General features: G+C 39.4%; 1 protein-coding gene across 5 annotated transcripts in view; it reads right to left on the bottom strand.

Annotated features, from left to right (window-relative positions):
* Positions 1-14,875, bottom strand: part of JAK2 (Janus kinase 2) — a 209,385-nt gene extending 194,510 nt beyond the window's left edge. For 3 of the 5 annotated variants that reach the window (XM_037797959.1, XM_037797960.1, XM_037797958.1), the window contains exons 1-2: positions 14,069-14,871; positions 13,685-13,767 (exon numbers count right to left, since the gene is read on the bottom strand). The gene's annotated coding sequence lies outside the window, so the exon portion shown is untranslated. Of the gene's footprint in view, positions 1-13,684; positions 13,768-14,068 lie in introns of all 5 variants that reach the window. The other 2 variants (XM_037797956.1, XM_037797957.1) reach the window with 2 other exon arrangements.
* Positions 14,876-22,731: the final 7,856 nt, after the last annotated feature.

Genomic DNA, 22,731 nt, shown 5'->3' with positions numbered 1-22,731 from the left:
AAATTATAAGAGGATATATGAACAACTGTATGGCAACAAACTGGATAATGTAGAAGAAATGGACAATTTCCTGGAAACATATGAACAACCTAGACTGACCAGAGAAGAAATAGAAGACCTCAACCAACCCATCACAAGCAAAGAGATCCAATCAGTCATCAAAAATCTTCCCACAAATAAATGCCCAGGGCCAGATGGCTTCACAGGGGAATTCTACCAAACTTTCCAGAAAGAACTGACACCAATCTTACTCAAACTCTTTCAAAACATTGAAGAAAATGGAACACTACCTAACTCATTTTACGAAGCTAACATCAATCTAATACCAAAACCAGGCAAAGACGCTACAAAAAAGGAAAACTACCGGCCAATCTCCCTAATGAATACAGATGCAAAAATCCTCAACCAAATACTTGCAAATCGAATCCAAAGACACATTAAAAAAATCATACACCATGACCAAGTGGGGTTCATTCCAGGCATGCAAGGATGGTTCAACCTAAGAAAATCAATCAATGTTTTACAACACATTAACAAGTCAAAAGGGAAAAATCAATTGATCATCTCAATAGATGCTGAAAAAGCATTTGACAAAACCCAACATCCCTTTTTGATAAAAACACTTCAAAAGGTAGGAATTGAAGGAAACTTTCTCAACATGATAAAGAGCATATATGAAAAACCCACAGCCAGCATAGTACTCAATGGTGAGAGACTGAAAGCCTTCCCTCTAAGATCAGGAACAAGACAAGGATGCCTGCTGTCACCGCTGTTATTCAACATTGTGCTGGAAGTGCTGGCCAGGGCAATCCGGCAAGACAAAGAAATAAAAGGCATCCAAATTGGAAAAGAAGAAGTAAAACTGTCATTGTTTGCAGACGATATGATCTTATATCTAGAAAACCGTGAGAAATCGACGATACAGCTATTAGAGCTAATAAACAAATTTAGCAAAGTAGCGGGATACAAGATTAATGCACATAAGTCAGTAATGTTTCTATATGCTAGAAATGAACAAACTGAAGAGACACTCAAGAAAAAGATACCATTTTCAATAGCAACTAAAAAAATCAAGTACCTAGGAATAAACTTAACCAAAGATGTAAAAGACCTATACAAAGAAAACTACGTAACTCTACTAAAAGAAATAGAAGGGGACCTTAAAAGATGGAAAAATATTCCATGTTCATGGATAGGAAGACTAAATGTCATTAAGATGTCAACTCTACCCAAACTCATCTACAGATTCAATGCAATCCCAATCAAAATTCCAACAACCTACTTTGCAGACTTGGAAAAGCTAGTTATCAAATTTATTTGGAAAGGGAAGATGCCTCGAATTGCTAAAGACACTCTAAAAAAGAAAAACCAAGTGGGAGGACTTACACTCCCTGACTTTGAAGCTTATTATAAAGCCACAGTTGCCAAAACAGCATGGTACTGGCACAAAGACAGACATATATCAATGGAATCGAATTGAGAATTCAGAGATAGACCCTCAGATCTATGGCCGACTGATCTTTGATAAGGCCCCCAAAGTCACTGAACTGAGTCATACTGGTCTTTTCAACAAATGGGACTGGGAGAGTTGGATATCCATATCCAAAAGAATGAAAGAGGACCCCTACCTCACCCCCTACACAAAAATTAACTCAAAATGGATTAAAGATCTCAATATAAAAGAAAGTACCATAAAACTCCTAGAAGATAATGTAGGAAAACATCTTCAAGACCTTGTATTAGGTGGCCACTTCCTAGACTTTACACCCAAAGCACAAGCAACAAAAGAAAAAGTAGATAAATGGGAACTCCTCAAGCTTAGAAGTTTCTGCACCTCAAAGGAATTTCTCAAAAAGGTAAAGAGGCAGCCAACTCAATGGGAAAAAACTTTTGGAAACCATGTATCTGACAAAAGACTGATATCTTGCATATATAAAGAAATCCTACAACTCAATGACAATAGTACAGACAGCCCAATTGTAAAATGGGCAAAAGATATGAAAAGACAGTTCTCTGAAGAGGAAATACAAATGGCCAAGAAACACATGAAAAAAATGTTCAGCTTCACTGGCTATTAGAGAGATGCAAATTAAGACCACAATGAGATACCATCTAACACCGATTAGAATGGCTGCCATTAAACAAACAGGAAACTACAAATGCTGGAGAGGATGTGGAGAAATTGGAACTCTTATTCATTGTTGGTGGGACTGTACAATGGTTCAGCCACTCTGGAAGTCAGTCTGGCAGTTCCTTAGAAAACTACATATAGAGTTACCATTCGATCCAGCAATTGCACTTCTTGGTATATACCCGGAAGATCGGAAAGCAGTGACACGAACAGATATCTGCATGCCAATGTTCATGGCAGCATTATTCACAATTGCCAAGAGATGGAAACAACCCAAATGTCCTTCAACAGATGAGTGGATAAAGAAAATGTGGTATATACACACGATGGAATACTACGCGGCAGTAAGAAGGAACGATCTCATGAAACATATGACAACATGGATGAACCTTGAAGACATAATGCTGAGCGAAATAAGCCAGGCACAAAAAGAGAAATATTATATGCTACCACTAATGTGAACTTTGAAAAATGTAAAACAAATGGTTTATAATGTAGAATGTAGGGGAACTAGCAATAGAGAGCAATTAAGGAAGGGGGAACAATAATCCGAGAAGAACAGATAAGCTATTTAACGTTCTGGGGATGCCCAGGAATGACTATGGTCTGTTAATTTCTGATGGATATAGTAGGAACAAGTTCACAGAAATGCTGCTATATTAGGTAACTTTCTTGGGGTAAAGTAGGAACAGGTTGGAAGTAAAGCAGTTATCTTAGGTTAGTTGTCTTTTTCTTACTCCCTTGTCATGGTCTCTTTGAAATTTTCTTTTATTGTATGGTTTTTTTTTTAATTTTTTTTTTTCATACAGTTGATTTAAAAAAGAAAGGAAAGTTAAAAAAAAAAAAAAAAAAACAAGGAAAAAAATATGTAGTGCCCCCTTGAGGAGCCTGTGGAGAATGCAGGGGTACTGGCCTACCCCACCTCGATGGTTGCTAACATGACCACAGACATAGGGGACTGGTGGTTTGATGGGTTGAGCCCTCTACCATAGGTTTTACCCTTGCGAAGACGGTTGCTGCAAAGGAGAGGCTAGGCCTCCCTATAATTGTGCCTAAGAGCCTCCTCCCGAATGCCTCTTTGTTGCTCAGATGTGGCCCTCTCTCTCTAGCTAAACCAACTTGAAAGGTGAAATCACTGCCCTCCCCCCTACGTGGGATCAGACACCCAGGGGAGTGAATCTCCCTGGCAACGTGGAATATGACTCCCGGGGAGGAATGTAGACCTGGCATCGTGGGACGGAGAACATCTTCTGGACCAAAAGGGGGATGTGAAAGGAAATGAAATAAGCTTGAGTGGCAGAGAGATTCCAAAAGGAGCCGAGAGGTCACTCTGGTGGGCACTCTTACGCACAATTTAGACAACCCTTTTTAGGTTCTAAAGAATTGGGGTAGCTGGTGGTGGAGACCTGAAACTATCAAACTACAACCCAGAACCCATGAATCTCGAAGACAGTTGTATAAAAATGTAGCTTATGAGGGGTGACAATGGGATTGGGAAAGCTGTAAGGACCACACTCCACTTTGTCTAGTTTATGGATGGATGAGTAGAAAAATACGGGAAGGAAAGAAACACACAGACAGACAAAGGTACCCAGTGTTCTTTTTTACTCCAATTGCTCGTTTTCACTTTAATTATTCTTCTTGTTATTTTTGTGTGTGTGCTAATGAAGGTGTCAGGGATTGATTTAGGTGATGAATGTACAACTATGTAATGGTACTGTGAACAATCGAATGTACGATTTGTTTTGTATGACTGCGTGGTATGTGAATATATCAATAAAATGAAGATTAAAAAAATAAATAAATAAATAAAAATTTATATTAATTAAAAAAAAAAGGAATGAACCATATACAACAGTGACTTTTTAAGTATAATCTTAAAATTGTAAGCAAACAGGAAATTGTAAATTAACCTTAAAATGTAGCCTAAAGCAGCTTTTAAATGTAATCTTAAAATGGGAAGTAGGCAGCGTGTGAAAACCTTTGGTCTCACAAAACAGCAAGATGTGAAGTCCGCAACAATAGGTAAATGTAAAGTTTGCACCTTTCAGGTGTCACCATAGTTCCTAAAAGAAGTAGGAAATAACTAAATTACTAAAATTCTCCAAACCTTTGTTACATGTTAACTAAAATGATTAACTCTTTGTCCAGCTGTAATGGGTTTAGTCAATTAAAGAAATTGCCCCAAACCTCCTAGATATAGATAAGCCTTTTGTTTATCACTCTTGTTGCATGTTTATTAAGTGGTTTTCTCTCTGTCTCTGAACCTGCATAAAAACCAATGGAAGAAGCCCTTCAGGGAGGCAGATTTGGGAAAGCTTCTCCTGTCTCCCACGCGTGTAAACAAACCTTTTTCCTTCTAAAAAAATAAATAAATAAATAAATAAATAATAAAAAATAAAAACACACCTAGTAAAAGTGCAGAAAAGTATAAAAATGGTATTTCTATGGAGATCAATTTGGCAATAGTTACTGAAATTAATAATGCACAGCACTTATCAGCAATTCCTCTCCTGCTTAACTTATACTCATGGTTTCACACATGTAAAATGACATATGTACTGAGATGTTTTCTACTTTCTAAGTACATTTAAATGTATTACCTGTTTAAAAATGAGATAATTTCTTTAAGAGAAAATTTTTTTAAAGAGACAAATACACACAACTCTTTGAAAGAATTATACTCTAAAGGGGACTAAAACATGGGACAGGAGTTTGAGGAAGATGTGGGGTCAAGCAATGGTTTATATCAGGAATCGACAAACTATAACTCACAGATCAAATCTAGTCCACTGCCTGTTTCTTTAAAGTTTTATTGTAACTCGGCCATGTCCATTTGTTTACATAACGCTTATGGTTGTTTTAGCACCACAAAGGCCGAATTGAGTAGTTTCAATAGTGACAACCTTGCCCGCAAAGCCTAAAATATTTACCATCTGTCCATTATAGAAAAAGTTTGTCAGCCTTGGGTTTGAATCAGTGATTCTCACAGTAGGGTCCCCAGACCAACAACACCAGCATCACCTGGGAACTTGTTAGAAATGCAAATGTCTCAGGCCCTACCCCACACCTACTGAAACAGAAACTCTGGGGGTGGGACCAAGAAATCTGTGTTTCAACAATTTGGATTAGGGAACAGTTCTAGTATAGCAGGAACAAGGATCCATCTGAGGTTCACATTCATAAACGTAAAAGGCCTTGAGAAGATCCAGTGGACGCCTAAAAGGAATCAAGCATGATGATTCCAGTCCCCAGAAAGGACTTAAAGTGAGGAAAATGCTACTGGAAACTGAAGAAAAGACCCCTGTTATGTAGTAGTGGAAAGTTGGACCATGGTAACATGACAAAATATATACCTAATAAGTTACGGAAACTTCTAGGTAGAATGTTGAAGGAGCAACCTGGCTTCTTCTAGATGCCTTTAGTATAATGAGAGAGCAGAGAGATGAACTAAAGAATTAGCGCTTCACTTTTCGAGTGGAATTTCAAGGAAATGTAAAGGGCTCAGAACAGTCTTTTCATCCAGCAAAGTGTTCTCAAAATAAGGGCTTCAAGGCAAAAATTAAATCTAAAGTGAGACTGTAAGATCCTTTGTTAAGGCCTCAGAAAGAGCTAAGACAGTATCTCACACAAAAGATCTTCTAAGGATCTTAAGGGTGTAGCTTCACAGGGAGCCCAAGATAGGCAAGAACTTCTCTTACAAAGATTTGTGGGTATGACTTTTGTCTGATGGAATACAATATGAAATGATACCCAGGAAGTCCACAAAGTTTTTAACAGAGTTGTACTAGCTTGGAATGAAAGGAAGAGTAACTATATAAAACGAAAGGAGGCCTTTGGACCCCTGAACGACTACAGGCAGAAAGCAAGCTGAGAAGGTTACTGAGTTACATATACAGACCACTTCTCATGGAAAAAAAAGAGAATGACTCAGAAGGTGAAACCAAAGATCAAAAGGAGCCAAGACCCACTTGAATAACTCCCAGCTAGCAGGACTGAGCCTAATCAAGGAACTGACAGCATGCACACAGCTAGATGAATTTCTATAGACTGCTGTATGCCTCCAGTTGTTCCTCTTTTTGAACAGGAGTGTCAACTGCAGTTAACACATACCTTTCCAATCTTGTATGTTAAGTAGGTTTGGGGAGCATATAACTTGTCCCTTCATAGGTCTTCAGTTCAAGAGAAATCATACTCAAGAAACCATACCCAAGGCCCCTCATCTGCAACTAGACCTGGTTTAAATGATAAGCTTCTGGACTTTAACTGATGTCATGATGGGATATGAATTAAGGGTATTGAGGGACGGAGGGAGGTGAGGGAGTATATTGCATGTATTTTGGATGTGAGAGGGATGCAAAGTATGGACAGCCTATGGCAGATCATATTGTCCAGAGATGGCTGTAACAATATCTCTTAACCTATATGTTCTTGTAGACAGTGATCATTCCACTCTCCCTTCAAGAAGTGGAACCCAATTCCCCACTCTGTGAACCTGGACAGGTTTCTGACACACTTGTAACTAGCTAAGTATAGCAGATATTTCACCATGTGACTTCCAAGGCTAGAACATAAATGATGTAACTTCCACCTTGTTCACTGAGACACTTCCTTTTAAATGCCCAGTCACCATGTTAAGAAGTCTGACTACCCTAAGCCCCATGTTGTCAGAAAGCGCAGGCTACATGCTCCAGATAACAGCCCCAAGTGAGATCCCAGTCAATGCCCAGCATCAACTACCAGTCATGTGAGTGAAGATATCCCCCGATGATTCCAGCTCCCAGCCTTCAAGTCACTTCTAGCCAGCAAGTCCTCCCAACTGAGGCCCCAAGTGGAGCAGAAACAAGTCATCCCTGGTATGTCATGTCTGAATTTCTGACCCATAATACCTGTGAGCCTAATAAAAGACTTGTTTGACATCACTAAGATCTAGGGTATTTTTCTAAACAGCAACAGCAACCAGAATACATACTGACAGAAATGACCTAGTACAGAGGAAAGTTGAGAATGCAAGAAAAAGAGGGTGGAAATATAATGAGGAAAAATGAGGAAAAAATAAGGCCTGATGATTACAAGGCTTGCCCAAAATCACAAACATGGTAAGAGTGATCAGTCACAGATCCCTGATATCCATGACAGTGTCCTTCTTCACATCACAATGTCTTTTATGTATCACATAAGTGGTAATATTTTTATCTGATTATTGCTTCAGGTTGTATCTGATTACATTTCATAATCAAAATTTATTAAACTAAAATGAATATCCTATTTCTAATGACTGACACCAAAAATGTCAGGCAGAAGAATGCCCTTGGGAAGATCAAAATAAGCATGCAGGAAAGACAAACAAATAGTCCATGAACTATTCCAACCTAGTTCACCCCTGGTAGCTACATTGTACAGGTTTCAAAAACAGACAATGTACTATAGAGCTACAGTGATGAAGACAGTGTGGTATTGGCAAAAGAAGAGAGAACCTGATCAGTGAAACAGAACAGAGAGCCCAGAAACAGACACACACAAATAATCAAATGATCTCCGACAAAGGACCAAAGACATTTCAATGGAAAAAGGATAGCCTTTTCAACAAATGGCGTTGGGACAACTGGACATCCACATGCAAAAAAAAAAAAAAAAGAATCTAGACACAAAGACCTTACATCCAAAATTAACTTAATATGGATCATATATCTAAATGTAAAATGCAAAACTATACAATTTGCAAAAGATATTACAGGAGAATATTCTGGGTTTGGCGATGACTTTTTAGATACAACCCAAAAACAAAATTCATGAAAGAAAACACTGATAAGTTGGATTTCATTAAAATTTAAAATGTCAGTTCTACAAAAAACAGTTAAGAGAATGAAAGACAAGTCACAGATTGAGAGAAAAAATTTGCAAAACACATATCTGATAAAGGACTTATATCCAAAATATATAAAGAACTCTTAAAACTCAACAATAAGAAAACAAACAATCCAAATATGAAATGGACAAAAATGAACAGACATCTCACCAAAGAAGATATACAGATGGCAAATAAGCATATGAAATACTCATTATCATAAAGAACTGCAAATTAAAACAAGCTAACACTACACACCTATTAGAATGGCTAAAATCTGAACTAACAACAGCAAATGCTGACAAGGATGTGGAGCAACAGGAACTCTATTCATTGTTGGTGGGGATGCAAAATGGTACAGTCACATTGGAAGACAGTCTGGCAATTTCTTACAAAGCTAAACATATATTTGTCAGACAATCCAGCAATTATACCCCTAGATATTTACCTAAATGAGATGAACACTTATTTCCACAAAAAACCAGCACACAGATGTTTATAGCAGCTTTATTTATAATTACTAATAACTGGAAGCAACTAAGGTGTACATCCATAGGTGAATGAATAAACAAACTGAGGTACATCCATACAATGGATTATTATCCAGTGATAAAAAGAAATGAGCCTTCAAGCTACAAAAAACATGGAGGAACCTTAAATGTGTATTGCTAAGTGAAAGACACCAGCCTGAAAGGCTATTATACTGGATGATTCCAAAAGACAAAATGATAGAGGCAGTGAAACTATTCTGTATGATTCTATAATGGTGGATAAATGACATCATGCATTTGACAAAACCCACAGAACTGTACAATACAAAGAGTGAACACTATGCAAAGTATGGACTTTAGTTAATAATGTATCAATATTGGTTCATCAATTGTACAAATGTACCATATTAATACAAGATGCTAATAATATGGGAAACTGCAGGGAGACAGGGATAGATGGAAACCCTCCGTACTTTTCGAGCAATTTTTCTGTAAACTTAAAACTGCTCTAAAAATTAAAGTCTATTAACAAGAATAATAATGAATAAACAATTCTTAAAGAAAAAACAATGCTTCCATTTGCCCTCAACACTCTTAATCACACTTCCCTCAGTTTTGTAAGTTATCTACCAAGAATTTCTCTTTACTTTTAGAAACTAAACCTTTATCATTTTATTCAGATTTTACCAGTACAACAGCACCTATAGATGACTTGTCTAAGCTTTCTTCTACTTTTTTATATTTCATATTAGGAAAAACCCTAGTACGTATTTTTTTAAACTTTTCTCAGTTCTGATTCTTCTAAATTCTTGGCACTGATGAACAATGATCAACAATGTTCATTCCCACATTTTTAATCTACCCACCCACTTGCCTCTCTCATACTAACTGCTCCTTTGCCTCTGCTGCCAATTCCTCTTCTTTCACCCACTCTCTAGTTATGTATGTGTAATTCTCAAGGCTCAATCTCAGGACCACTGCTTCTTTCTGTGCACCACAGTTCCAGCCTTAACTTCTCTCTACCAAGCTCGAGTCATAGGTAGTGTATCCCACTGTCTGGCTATATATTTTCACCTGCCTATCCCACTGTCACCTCAAATTCAATAAAGCCAAATAAAAAAATATATATATACACATTTAGATATAGATACACACACACACACACACACAAGCTCAGCTGTATCCCCTCAAACCAGTGACTCACTACTACCACTCCGATTTCTGTCAGCACTGCCACCAATTAAATTCTAGATCTTTCTCTGCCACTAACTAGTTGAGCAACTTAGGACACATAATTGTTGGATTAGCCTAGATGTTCTCAGATGTCTTGGAGTTCCAACACTCTGATTTTCTCTGTCACTGAGGATCAAAACTTCAAAGTCATTTTTGATTGCTCTTCCCTAGTCCCTTCTCCCCTCCCTTCTTACCCAGTTCATAATGAAATCCTGTGTGACATCCCCAAATCCAAGTCCTCATTACCTCAGGCCTAAATTATTTTCACAGCTCTCCCTATCACTTCCCTTTCCAATTCATACTATACCTAGCACTGGTACTGGTTTGCTTTTCCTAAAAATACTTCATTTAGCAAGTCATTTCCAAATTCAAAAACTTTTAACTCTTAAAGCACATTCTTCTCACCTAGTGCTTAAAGTCATCTATAATCTAATTCCAATCTACATTTTTAACCTGGTTTCTTACTACTCTCCCACACAAACCTTCATTTCAGCCAAGTGTACTACACTCTGTTCCTTGGACATGTTATGCATATTTTGGCTCTACTTACCTCCTATACAAGTTCCTTCCTCTTACGCAAAATCAAATCCTCCCTAGTTATGATTCTACTTCCTCTCTGGAGCCTCCTCTGGTCATCTCAACTCTACATGGTCTCAAATATCTTTAACTTTTATTATCTGTTTTATCTTCCCAATTATATCATAAATTCTTAGGCAAAGGGACCAATTTTTTATTTCTCTATTTCTCGTTTGAACACAGCAAAGTACCTTGTACATTGTAGGTTTTAATAAATATTTGTTTGGTGATTGACTAAAGTTCCTTCTTAATCCACAAGCAATCAACTTGTACTTATTGAACACTGCCCAAGTGCTCAACACTGTATGTACGCTTCTTAAATCTAAGGTGCGGTTCCTCAAAGTGTACAAAATCAACCTGAAAAGATAAGGTTAAACGCTAGGGAAATAATCATCAAAAAACCAACGCATTGCATAGAATTAACCTATACGGAGGTGTTCTAAGACTAAAAGAGAAATTTAGAGAGGGAAAAAAAAGTAATATTTAGTGAGAAACATTTTCACAAAAGAGGTGTAGCTTTAACTAGGAGTGTAATAATAGTACTAGCAGTAATAGTGGTAGTGATAAACAATTATATTAATAAAAGCTAACACTTAAGAAATGCTTGGTGAGCCAGGCACTGATCTTGAGGGTATTTTGTGTACTAACTCATTTAATTCTCACTACAACCCTCTGGAGAAAATACTACAATTATCTCCATTTTTCATACAAGAAGGCTGAGACATTGCTCAGTTGTTCCACACCTACTGGGAAGTCAATTAGGGTATAGATGTGGTGCTTGTTGGACTTGACAGAAGAATGGAGAGCATGAGTAAAAGTTAAAAGATGTAAAAGCCCAGCTTGTTATTAGAAAGTGTGGAAAGTGAAAACCAGCTTACAAGATGACAGCAGAGAATGCCTGTTGAGGGTTCTTAGACAAAAGGTTGAATAAATAGGGCAGGATTGATAACAGCATATTATGAAAGCCAGGAAAAGGAAGTTAAATTTAATTGGTGGAAAATGGGAAGCCACTGAAGATGTGGGGCAAGAGAATGCCACAATAAAGAATACAGAGTGACACCTCTTTTGCAGATAAATAGAAGGAGGACATGCTGGATTCTGAGAGGCTGATATGACTTAAGACAGTCAAAGCCAAAGAAACAAGACCAGGAATTCACATGGTGAAGGGGCAGAAGCAAAAGAAATATGTCCAGGCATGGTGAATGGGTTAATATAATGGGTAAATGAAGGCAGTAGTTTGAAGATGATGCCTAATTTAAAGCCTACATGACCAGGAGAGAGGGAAATTAGAAAGGGGTATACAATGATGATTTTCATGTGGAGCATTCAATGAGGTGACTGAAGAGATCAGAAATACTAGTGTTAAGGCAAGTGCTGAAAAAAATCAGGAAGTGACTGGAATGGCAATAAGCAATGGAATTATTAGTTTTTGGATGAAAGAACTGGGAAGGTGTTATAAAGATATTAAATAAGATAGGAAATATATTAAGCCCATGATCGGCTGCTACCAGTTTTGTATCAATAATTTTAAGAGAAAAGCTAAATAACACAAAGGCAGAAGTTCCCAGACTTTCTACATCCAGGGCATGCTTAGAGTCTCAGTAATTTTTTTATGGCATCCCTAGACCAAAAGAAATACCTAATGGGTATAAGTATTGATGCCCTTAAAACTTAGTGCCTGTTGGGCACTGTACAATTCTTTACCCTTGAAACCAGACTGGATACTATCACACCCTCATTTCCTGTTCCACATTGATTTTCATTTAGTACCTGCTTTTTATAGAAGCAAATTCTGAAAATACAGCTTCGCAAAGATATGACATTGTTGAATGGAATGTCATGATCTAATATTGAAACTGTGAACTATAGTTCAAGTGTTCAAGTGTGAGTTCACTGGTGCTCTGGTGCACCTCAGCACACAATTTGGGAAACTGGGTGCTAAGGGAAGGGACCTAAAAAGACAAAAAATTTACTGCAAAGGAGGAAAACAAAGTTCTTAGCCCAGTAAACCACAAGAGGGCAGCACAATAATTGCTAGGGGGATAGAGGGGTTAATAAGGAGGGATAAGGATTGAACCTTTCCATACAAAGGTTATATGACCCCTTAACCAGCCCAAAACCTAAAAGTCCTTCTTCTCCTTAAACCAAAGAAGAAGAAACACTAGTGACAGGCAGATCACCTTATGCAGAGTCATTCTGTCCTCCGGCTCTCCTCTGCCTGCCCAGCCATGATAGTAGCCAAGCCTTTTATAATAAGAGTCAAGCAATGCACTATTTGCATGCATAATCTTATCCAGTCCTCACAACCGTCTTATTAAAAAACTGAGGCTTAAAGAGATTTAAAATTGTACAACTAGTTAAGTGGCAGGAGTTCAAACCCCAGAGCTCTTTACTATTCTGTTTCAAAAGCATCCCACTTTTCAGCAAGTCAGGTAAAACAGAAAAATGATATCATGTTCCCTTCCCATTTCTGAGACACCTGTCTCAAATCACTAGGGAAAAACTATAAACATAAACAGTTCTTTTATCAGTCCTTAAAACACGCTATAAACTCCAAACACAAGACACTCAGAGCAAAACAGGTGTTTATTATGCTTATCTAGCCAACAAGTACTGCAGCTTTCTTGCAAAGGTAAAAATACGTACTATTAAGCAAGTGCTGGCCACATGCAGTTCACAGACATGTTACACACCAAGTTCTCACACTCGAGGTGTAAAGGGAGTGGGAAGAGCCAGAGGTTGGTTATTCATCTTCAAACCTGCTGGGCGTTGTATCAGAATATTGCAGTAGCCAGCAACCCACTTGTATAAACCCATTATGAAACCAAAAATAATGGTCATCTCTCTTATTTCCACTTCTAGTATCCTCCACATTCTTCTCTGTCTATGACATACTCAGCCACTCTATCCTTTCATTCAGAGAAAAGGAGTTTCTCCTGACAGATTAATAACCACTGGAAAGCAACTTGGGTGAATTCAACCACACAGCAAGCTTAAGCAGATAAAACCATCCTGGTAGCATGAATTGTGACAGCAGATAACCCAGCAAGAATAACCAACGTCTTCCCTCAACACGTATCACTTATTATTTGAAAATATTCCTCTTTGAAAGATCAAAAACCCCTGGCTACTTGAGGAGAGTATTTTTCTCTCCAAACCCGTTACTTGTAAAATCAGCAGAGAAACAAACAATACAATGTATGTTTTTTAGAGGATCCATGAGCAATAACGAAGACCCCCAAATTACCCTCCCAAACCAATAGTTAGCACTGCCATTTTCGGAGAAGTAAGCAACAGTGAGCCTTGGCTGTCTACACACACTTCCAACCTTCTTAGACACACACTCGGCTCGTGATACCCTAGCCTTTACAGCAGCGATAAAAGCAGCCAGGATCGCGTACGCACCGTCGCGGGAAGGGGAGGAAGGCCTCTTTTTTCTGCAGAAAAGAAACAGTTCACATCTTGTTTCTGCTGCCTGTTTCTGAAACCTAGAAAAAAAGAAACAACAGTTACCACCGCAGAAACCCAGGGGAAATAGATACTCCTTTCTAGGCTTAGACGTCTTCAGAAAAAACAGAGGTAAGTACGGGGTTAAAAAATAGCAGGCATTCAAGGATGAAAATGACAGCAAAATGCTCCTTTCTAGGTTTCGTCTCACTGAGGAAGATTATCTGGCTGAGAAGTTAACTGACACAAGCAGGGGGAAGGCGGGGATCAGAAGGAGGTGGAAGGGGGGTGGAGAGACAACTGCTCTTCCCATCCAGAGGCCAGGCAGTTAACAGCACCCACCGGCTGCACGGGTCCGACGACGTGCAGGCGCGCTCCCAAGGCGGCAGGGGCTGCTCCTACTCCGCGCCTCCGGCGGGCCCTCCGGGGACCCCCGTGCGGGCTCAGCTGCCACTCACATCCCGGGAGGCGGCGAGGAAGGGGTCCCTTCCCACTCGGTGGCGGCCTTCCGCGCCCTCGCTTCCCTACGCTCCGACGCGCGCTGCAAGGCTGGGCCCGGCAACCTGAGGGGGCGAGTAGGCAGCGGCGCAGACGCTCGAGGTAGCGGGGCGCCAGCCGGGCCTGTCAGCACCGAGGGAGGCCGTTAGTGGCGGCGGCTGCTGTCCCCCTCCGCGACTCTTCCTCTCTCCTTCCTGCAGCCCACACCACTCCCACTCCGGGCAGCCGGGAAGCCCGTCACAGCCGTTGTCTCCACCCACTCCCCGGCCACACCGTCTTCTCGGCGCCGCAGGCGACACTGGCTCTGACGCCCTGTTTGCGTCCCACTCAGCCTCCAGGGTGGCCTCCAGTCGGGAAGCCCATCCGCTGAGCACTGAGGCCGCCTCTCAGCCGGGCTGGGGCGGAGGTGGGCTCCGGGCTGCGCGCCCCTCGAACTGCGCGTGCGCTGCCCACCGCCCTGCCCCCGGCGCGCGCCACGGAACTAGCTGGGCAGGGCCGCGCCCGGCGGTGACACACGCGGAGGTTCCCCGGCCGGCCCTTGGACGTGAGCCGACGAGGAAGTTGTGTTGGCTAGGGCTAGCTGAGCACTGGAGCCCGGCAGGGGCTCGATGCTGGCACCGGGCCAGACCGTCTCCAGATGGGCGTGCGTGTAGCTGCTGCCGGTGGTGGAGGCGATTGGAGATGAGTCAACCGGGGCGGGAAGTCTACCGCTGCGCACAACCGGCCCCGGGTGAGGCCGTGCTACCTCCGCACGGAGACTCCCCTCCCGCGCACTGGGGTGCTCTTTCTGCTTTCGCTTCCACATTCCGGGTGCTGCCAACCCTGTGCTTCCCCATCCCAGGTCGCTGGGCCACGGAGAAGAGGCGTCTTGGGCCTCGGCAACACCCAACACGCGCTGTTTCGTGCCAGTGCATGACTAAAGGAAAGGGGTGAGGGTGGGATGAGGCGCCAGCTGCCTGCGGGTTGGCAAAGAGATCTGGCGAAAGAGAAGAAACAACTTCCACCATCCCAGTGAGCCTCATTCATTCATTCAACAAATACTTACAGAGCACCTACTAGGTGCCTGGCTGTAGGCCTCCAGGAATGCTAAATGACCACCACCCACATTCACTGTGCCCTTCTAGAGCTTATATTCCTTTTAAATGCATAACATGCTGTGTGTATAATTGCCACTAAAAAAAATTATACAGAGTAAAGGAATAGAAAGTGAGGGGGTGTGTGTGCTATGTCACCTAGGGTTGCCAGGAAACACCTCGTAGAGTAGGTGACATCTGAGCAAAACCTAAAGGATGAGAATGAGCCAACCCTGTGACTATCTGGGAAGTTTCAGGCAGACGGACCAGCAAGGGCAGAGACCCTGAGAAGGGAATGTGCTTGGCAAGTTCAAGGACCAGGAAAGAGGTCACTGTGGCTGGAGGACAGTAAAGGAGGGGGCAGTGGTAAGAGGTGAGGCCAAAGAAGAAGCCTGGTATTATTCACGAATTCTGTAAACCTGAATGAAATGATGCATTTTTTTACCCCCACCCCCACCTCACCCATTCCCCATACATAAATAATGTTGCCATTCGGGTCTATCCTGTATTTAATGGTTTCTTTAATAAACCTCTCCAGAGCAACTCCTGCATTTCTTATGCAAGACCCATTGCAAAAGGTCTTTAAGCAAATGATAGCAGGATCGGAAATGACTTGAATTCATGCTGAGTCCTTTAAAGTAAATAATGAAAGAGAACTCTTGTTTTCTCTTAAGAGGGAAGGATTTACAGGAAATTGCATTCCTCTGGCTACTTACTGTCTTACAGACAAAACATACCAGAGTAAGCAATGTTTCTATATTTTGCCACTGTGTTTATTCAACTAAGCATGGTGTCTTTTACTATCCACTGTCTGGTAGCAAGGAAAAGCCATTTGGAACTAGTGAATATTGAAGGGTTCTTGTAGGGGAATTCTTTTTTTATATATTAGTGATTTGGGTATGGAAAACAGTGAACAAGGGAAGTGTATTATTCATAGGCTTATAAAACTGAGAAGCTCTTATCTACCCACACAGAGAGATTAAGTGATTTGCTTAGTGTATTCAGCTAGTGAAAGCCTTTCTTACTAAGATATGATTTAAGTCAATGCTACCCTGGACTGTTGAGCTCTTTTCATTCTGTGTGTTGGAGAACTTGTGAGCTCTTTATGTGATCCCTGGTAGTGACATGGCTAGATATTTACTCCTCAGGACAAAAATTTCAGAAAGCTTCCCCTGTTCTTCGACAATGATAAAAGACAGTTCCAAGAAGTATGACGAAGTCTTTCATGACATTCTTTTGGACAAGATGAGAAACAAGAAATGTGAACTGGATAATAATACATTTAGATTTAAAACTGGTGTATGATGATATCCAAAGGTAAATATTAGCAGCTAGCTGGCAACTGGCCTTCCACTTTAGTAGAACATGTCAGCAGTGTTTCTGTACTGGCACTTCCCAAGTTCACCCTTGCAAAAAGATTGTGACTCAGTAAGTGTGAGATGAGGTCTTGGCTTCTATGGCTTTTTAAAGTTCTTAAGTGGTTTTGATGCAAACAAAGCCAAGGTTGAAGATACATGGCCAAGGGTTTAAGAACTGAAGTTTGAGAGTCTGACCTAGGTTTGTATCACAGCTTCACCATGGAAGTCATTTAGATTTTCCAAGCCTCTGCTTTCTCATCAGTACAATGGGATAATAATATCTACCTTGCAGAGTTGTCCCAAAGATTTGATGAATAAAGTATTTAAAACCCTTAGCACAATTATAAATACCTTTTGCCAGTTTACAGATCTCTCAAGCTGAGAGATGCAAGAAATATATTAGATTTTATTAGTAATCCTGAAACATTTGCCACATATTTGCCAAATATTACATTACACAGAACTATGTAAGCTGGAATGATAAGGGTTGAATTGTAATGCAGAAAAATGCAAAGATCTGAATTTGGATTTTTAATAAAACACACAACTAAACCATTCTTAAGAGGAGCATAAATGTGAGGGCAAAAAAGATACAGGAAAAGTCTTTGGGAAGACAACAGGCTCAAGCAATGGGCTAGGGGGTAGAGAGGGGAGTCAGTTTGTTTCCTTCCCAGATGTACTTTTCTGAAGGCAGAAAGGAAGCACCTAAGGCAAGAGGCTCATTTATTCCGGGTCTAGTTATATAAGCCAAAAGGCAAAGGTTGGGGTATGAGTCAGGTAGACAGACAAGCAAGCAATGGTTTTTACTTTGAATCATTCAGATTTTAGCACCATTCAGTTCAAAGATTGGTTGGTTATTATGAATAAATATTCCAAACCTCTTCTGCACTTCAGCATATCTCTGTTTTATCTTCTCATCCCTCAGCATATCTATCCTCTCATCCCCCCTTACAGTCCCAAAGAAAAAGATGTTCCTGGTAAGCAGATCCTTCCTTCCTTGGTGATAACCAAGTAAGTGTAACTTTGGTGCATGAAAAGTTTTCTCTTTGGTATGGCAGATATTAATTACCTGCTTCAGGTGAAGATAATTATTTGGCAAAATATATAAAATGTCAATTAAAACCATGCTCTACTTAAAAATTTTAACTTAAAACAGTTAAAGGTGTAGCTACTAGTTCAACCAAAAATATTTTTTTGTAAAAGGATTCATATCAAGATTCATTCTTAAAAACAGATATTCCCTGGCATAATTATTAGTTTACAGAGTATTAATTTCTGTATCCTAACTTAGACTACAGATTCGGCACCCTTTCTCTGAGAACTGCCTTCCTCACCCAGCATGTGCCAGCCTCTAGCATCAATGTTACAGTTTGTGACCCTGCCGCCACCACCCCTCAGTTCCCTTGATTAGACCATTAGTGGACACATGACTCAAGCTGAGCCAGTCAGGATGTCTCTCCTGGGGACTTGGGAATCAGTATTCAAAAACAGCTGCTCAGACTCGTGTGTTCACTTGAAATGAAATTACCTGTGTCCTGAAGCTAAGGCTGCCATTGTAAGGATGCCATCTCTATTTGTGTGCAAGGAGTTGCACAGAAAGCTGGTTTGCTGTGGGAGGAAAGAGTGACACAGAAGAGAAGACAAGAGGGGAGGGGAGGGGAGGGAAGGGGAGGGGAAGGGAGAGAGAGATAGTCCCCCTAGCTTTTCAGGTCCTGGTTCCTCTTCCTTATAAGGCCAGCAAAACTTCCTGTGTTTGGTATCTTGAAAATACTTCCCTATGAAAATTTCTCCTTTTTACTTAAGCTCTCATCCAGTTGTGTCTTGAGTACTTACAAATGAACAAGCCTGGAGTAAGACAGATAGCATAGTAAACTGATGAGAAGAAAAGAAAAAAGAAAAAATAATCTCTCAAATTACAGCACAGAAATGTATGTCTTTTAAAAATCCAATTTACCCACAAATTTTAAAAGTCTTCTTCAGTCATAAAGTAGAGCAAAATTATATAAATTTTAATCACAATCTGAGACATTACATGGAACCCATAGATAAGCAGAAGATGAGTTACCTTTGAACATAGTGGGTATTTCCTATAGGGAAATTCTCCTTACCCATCCCTTCTCATCCCAACCATCCCAAATCCCTCTGGCTTCACTCTGCTTTCTCTATAAATTAAAGACTTTTGTGAATTTTCTGGTCTGTAGCTATAGTAATTGCTGCAGTCACTTCACACTAGCTTCACTACTGACTAAAGGAAAATCTGATTTGATATTAAAGTATCATAACAGTGGATTTAAATATGCACATTTCAGTTGCACCTACAAAATACATAATCAAATGAGAAAGTGCTGCATGAAATTGTCCTTGATGTTAACTTCCACTCCTGCCTGGCTATATACCCCCTAACATCCATAATTTGTCCTTAACTAGACCTTCTTCTTTTTTATTTTCCTCTCTTTCCTTTTCTTTCCCTTGATGCCTTCTCTTTCTTAGGTGTTAGAGGTTGCACTGCTCTATCCCGGTATCATGGGAGGTGATCAAAAGAAAAGCAGGTGCTTTCCTCCCAGCAGAGGCAGCTGGTGTTGAAGGCGCACACTCCCTTCTACTGCACCCATATCTCTGTCCTCTCAGTTTTCTACTAGACCTAAGATCCATCACAGTGGCTCATGCCTGCATTTGTTTACCTGAAATATGCTTTCTTAAAAAAGATACCTGTGTCATTCTGGGCTCTTACTGAAATTACTGGAATTAAATGGTTATAAAGTGTTTTAAAACTCACCAAATCAAAGTCTTATACAAAAGGCATATATTTTAAGTAACTGTTACTAATAACTGGTCAGACTTCAACCCATCCTACATTCCTCAAACTGAGACTGAGAAAAGCTTTGAGAATAATTTTCTCTTCTTCCTTCCACACCTAATCCTGTCTTTCACTCAACATTGATATAACCGTCCATTTGAAGAAAAAAAAAATTGTTTTATTGCTTTTTCCATTTAGTAATAGTGCCTTTATTTATTTGTTTGTTTTTTTACTGTTGGCATCTTCATCTGTTATAAATCAAGCATGAAATGTAATAGCCCTAAGGCAAACTCTTCTGGTTAGGTACTCTAACACTACTTGAATTTTAATACCATGTGATTTCCCACTCAAATGCTAATTCATCTCTTTTGCTACTCAGAGGAAATATTCTGGGAATCAACGGCATTACAAGTAATAAAATTTTTACTAAGAACAATAACTTTGGAAATTTCTTTTAAATAACTGCTAATTACTGGAATACATGTTTTAAGACTTCTGAATGTTTTTTATAAATTTTTGCATCTATTATCCTTGTTAAAGGACTTTTAGGATATTTGTTGAACAAACTGCTTTTTTTCTTCTTTTTAAATTTCACACGTACCACATAAATACCTACTAACTGTGGAACCCCAACCAATTTACAATATAAAGTATACAATACAATATACAATATAAAGTATACAAAGTAGAAGTTCCTCTTGGCCCTGTTTTTCTAGCCCACTTCACTTTCTAGAGGCAACTGTTAAAAACTGTTTGGGGTGTAAACTTGCAGACATTTTCCTACACATTTTCCTATATATTTCTTACAGACACAGTTTTGAGTTCTCTAAACAAAATGGATAATTCTACACATGTTGTTCTGTTATCGTTTTTTTACTTAGCACATCTTGGAGACCTTTCATTTTAATATGTATTGCTCTCCTTCACTCTTTTTAACTGTTGTATAATGTATAATAAAATGGGTAACTCATAGTTTATTAAATAATTCCCCCGTTTAGGTTTCTAATTTTTCACAATTACAAGCAGTGTTAAATTTGAACACCATGGTACATACATTTTCATGGGCATAGAAGTACTTCTTAGGATAGTCACTGAGAAAATAGACTTTCTGGGCCAAAGAAAATACACATTTAAAACTTGATGTCTATTGCCAAATTGATTTCCAAAAATCTCAAAATAGCATACCAATGTCCGTTTCTCCATAATCTCACTAACAGTGGATATCATGAATCTTTAATTTTAGGTAATTTTAATTCTAAATCACACTCAACCTAATATTCAGCATATATTTATTAAACACCTTTTATGTGATAAGTACTGTGCAAATATTGGACACTCACATATGTTATACACACACTATTCTACATATCATTCCCACTATTATTTGTCTTTATTACCTTTTAAAGTAGACATAGTAATATTAGATTATAAAATTGACCAACCATACTGATCAAGTAAACAATGATTCAATCACACATTTAAATATGCTTTTGAAATTAGCTTCCCTGTACCATTTTTCTTAAATGAGAAAAAGATTCCTTTGGAAAAATGGTGAAATACAGAGATCAGAAATTGTGACTAGCTGGGGGAACTTGATGAGTTACTCAACTTTTCTGGACTTCTGTTTCCTAGTCCCCACAATGAGAATAATAAGGGTGTCTACCTATTAGGACTGATTTACGATTGTAATGAGAACATATAGAAAAAAGTCAACAAATTCCTGATAGCAGCATAAGAGTATGTACAACACATCAGACATTGTTCTAAGGGCTTCCAATATATTAAATCATTTGAGACTCACAACGACTCTGAGGTAAGTATTCTTCTATCTTCATTTCAAAGGTAAGAAGTGGAGGCACAAGACTTACCAGGGTCTTCCAGAAATTCTGGCAGAGCCAAGACTAAACCCCGAGCTAACTCTCCTAAAAAATACACTCTACTGTGTGTGTTCTGCAAGAAGCAATAAAAATTAGTTCTTGTACTCTTCTCACCTTATAGCAAAGCCTATTCAAAGCCTACACTCTTCCCTAACTGGAGAATTTTAAATATGGTTAAAGGAAGATGATTCATAAAGTTCTTAAGCTTTATATTAGCATATAAGGAATTAGGCAATATTGTTAACATATAATGTATAACAAGGAAAGATTCTTGTTTGCACTCACAGATGCTTAGATGTAGAGACCTGCAGCAGTAGCAGCAGCACCTGGAAACTTGTAAGAAATGCAAATTCTTGGACCCCACCCTAGACCTACACCAGAACCCTGGAGGTGAGGCCCAGCAATCCATGTTTTAACAAGCCTTCCAGATGATGCTGATGTACTCTAAAGTTTAAGAACCATTGTGGTAGAGAATCCATTAATGGATAAAGTGAAAAGAAAGTAAATAAGCCAGAGAACATAGGTTGACTGTCATAGTAAACTGGTGATGTAGACAAGAGAGGGGAGAGATGGAAGATACGTGAGGCCTAGATGTGGTACCTGACTTGGGGAGTAAACAAACGAAGAGGTCTTTATTTCACGTTGCTGCAGTTAGGTGGAAAGGAATCAGAGATGGATGGCAAAAGAGAATTTTAAAGCTTTTTGCTTTAAGTTATAAATTAGACCCAATTTCATGCCCTTAAAAATAAAACCTGTTTTCTCTTCAATTATTCTTAGCTGTCAAAACTATATTTACTTGAATGCAGTTACAATATAATGCCTAGACCATAGGAGTCTACAGTCTTATTCAGGTACATTAAGTTACAAAACAAGGAATGTAAGCTACATACCAATGATTACACTTAACATAAATCAAATGAATTGTAAAATCACAACATGCTGATGCTGAAGAAGTTTAAAGTTCAAAGAGATCATTGAGTAGATACAATCATCAAGTATAAATACCACATTCTACAAGTTATGTAAGTTGCAAAGATGAGGCAGCCCAAGCACAGTTCTTATCTGGAAGACTGGTGGGGTAGATGTAGGAAGAGTCTATTACATAGGACCCTAGAGAGACCCATGAAGACAATGAGGGCAAGCTGCATTCCCCACTTTAAAGTTTGACACATAGTGGATACCAAATAAATGTTGTTGAGTAAGTGAATTAATGAAAAAGAACAATGGCAAGACAGATTACTGGCCAAATCCTCTGCACTAATAATGCCCCTAAGCTATCAGGAAACAAGTTACCACTTAACTGTCTAGGTAGAGGTCTGAAGACAGAAGGAACTTACAGTAAGTGAAGAAGGAAAGATGCAGAAATATAACCCAGAGAAAATAAATATAATCACTGAGAATC

The sequence above is a fragment of the Choloepus didactylus genome, chromosome 10 (assembly GCF_015220235.1).
Source record: "Choloepus didactylus isolate mChoDid1 chromosome 10, mChoDid1.pri, whole genome shotgun sequence".
Lineage (NCBI taxonomy): Eukaryota > Metazoa > Chordata > Mammalia > Pilosa > Megalonychidae > Choloepus > Choloepus didactylus.
This window is presented reverse-complemented; position numbering and strand designations above follow the sequence as displayed.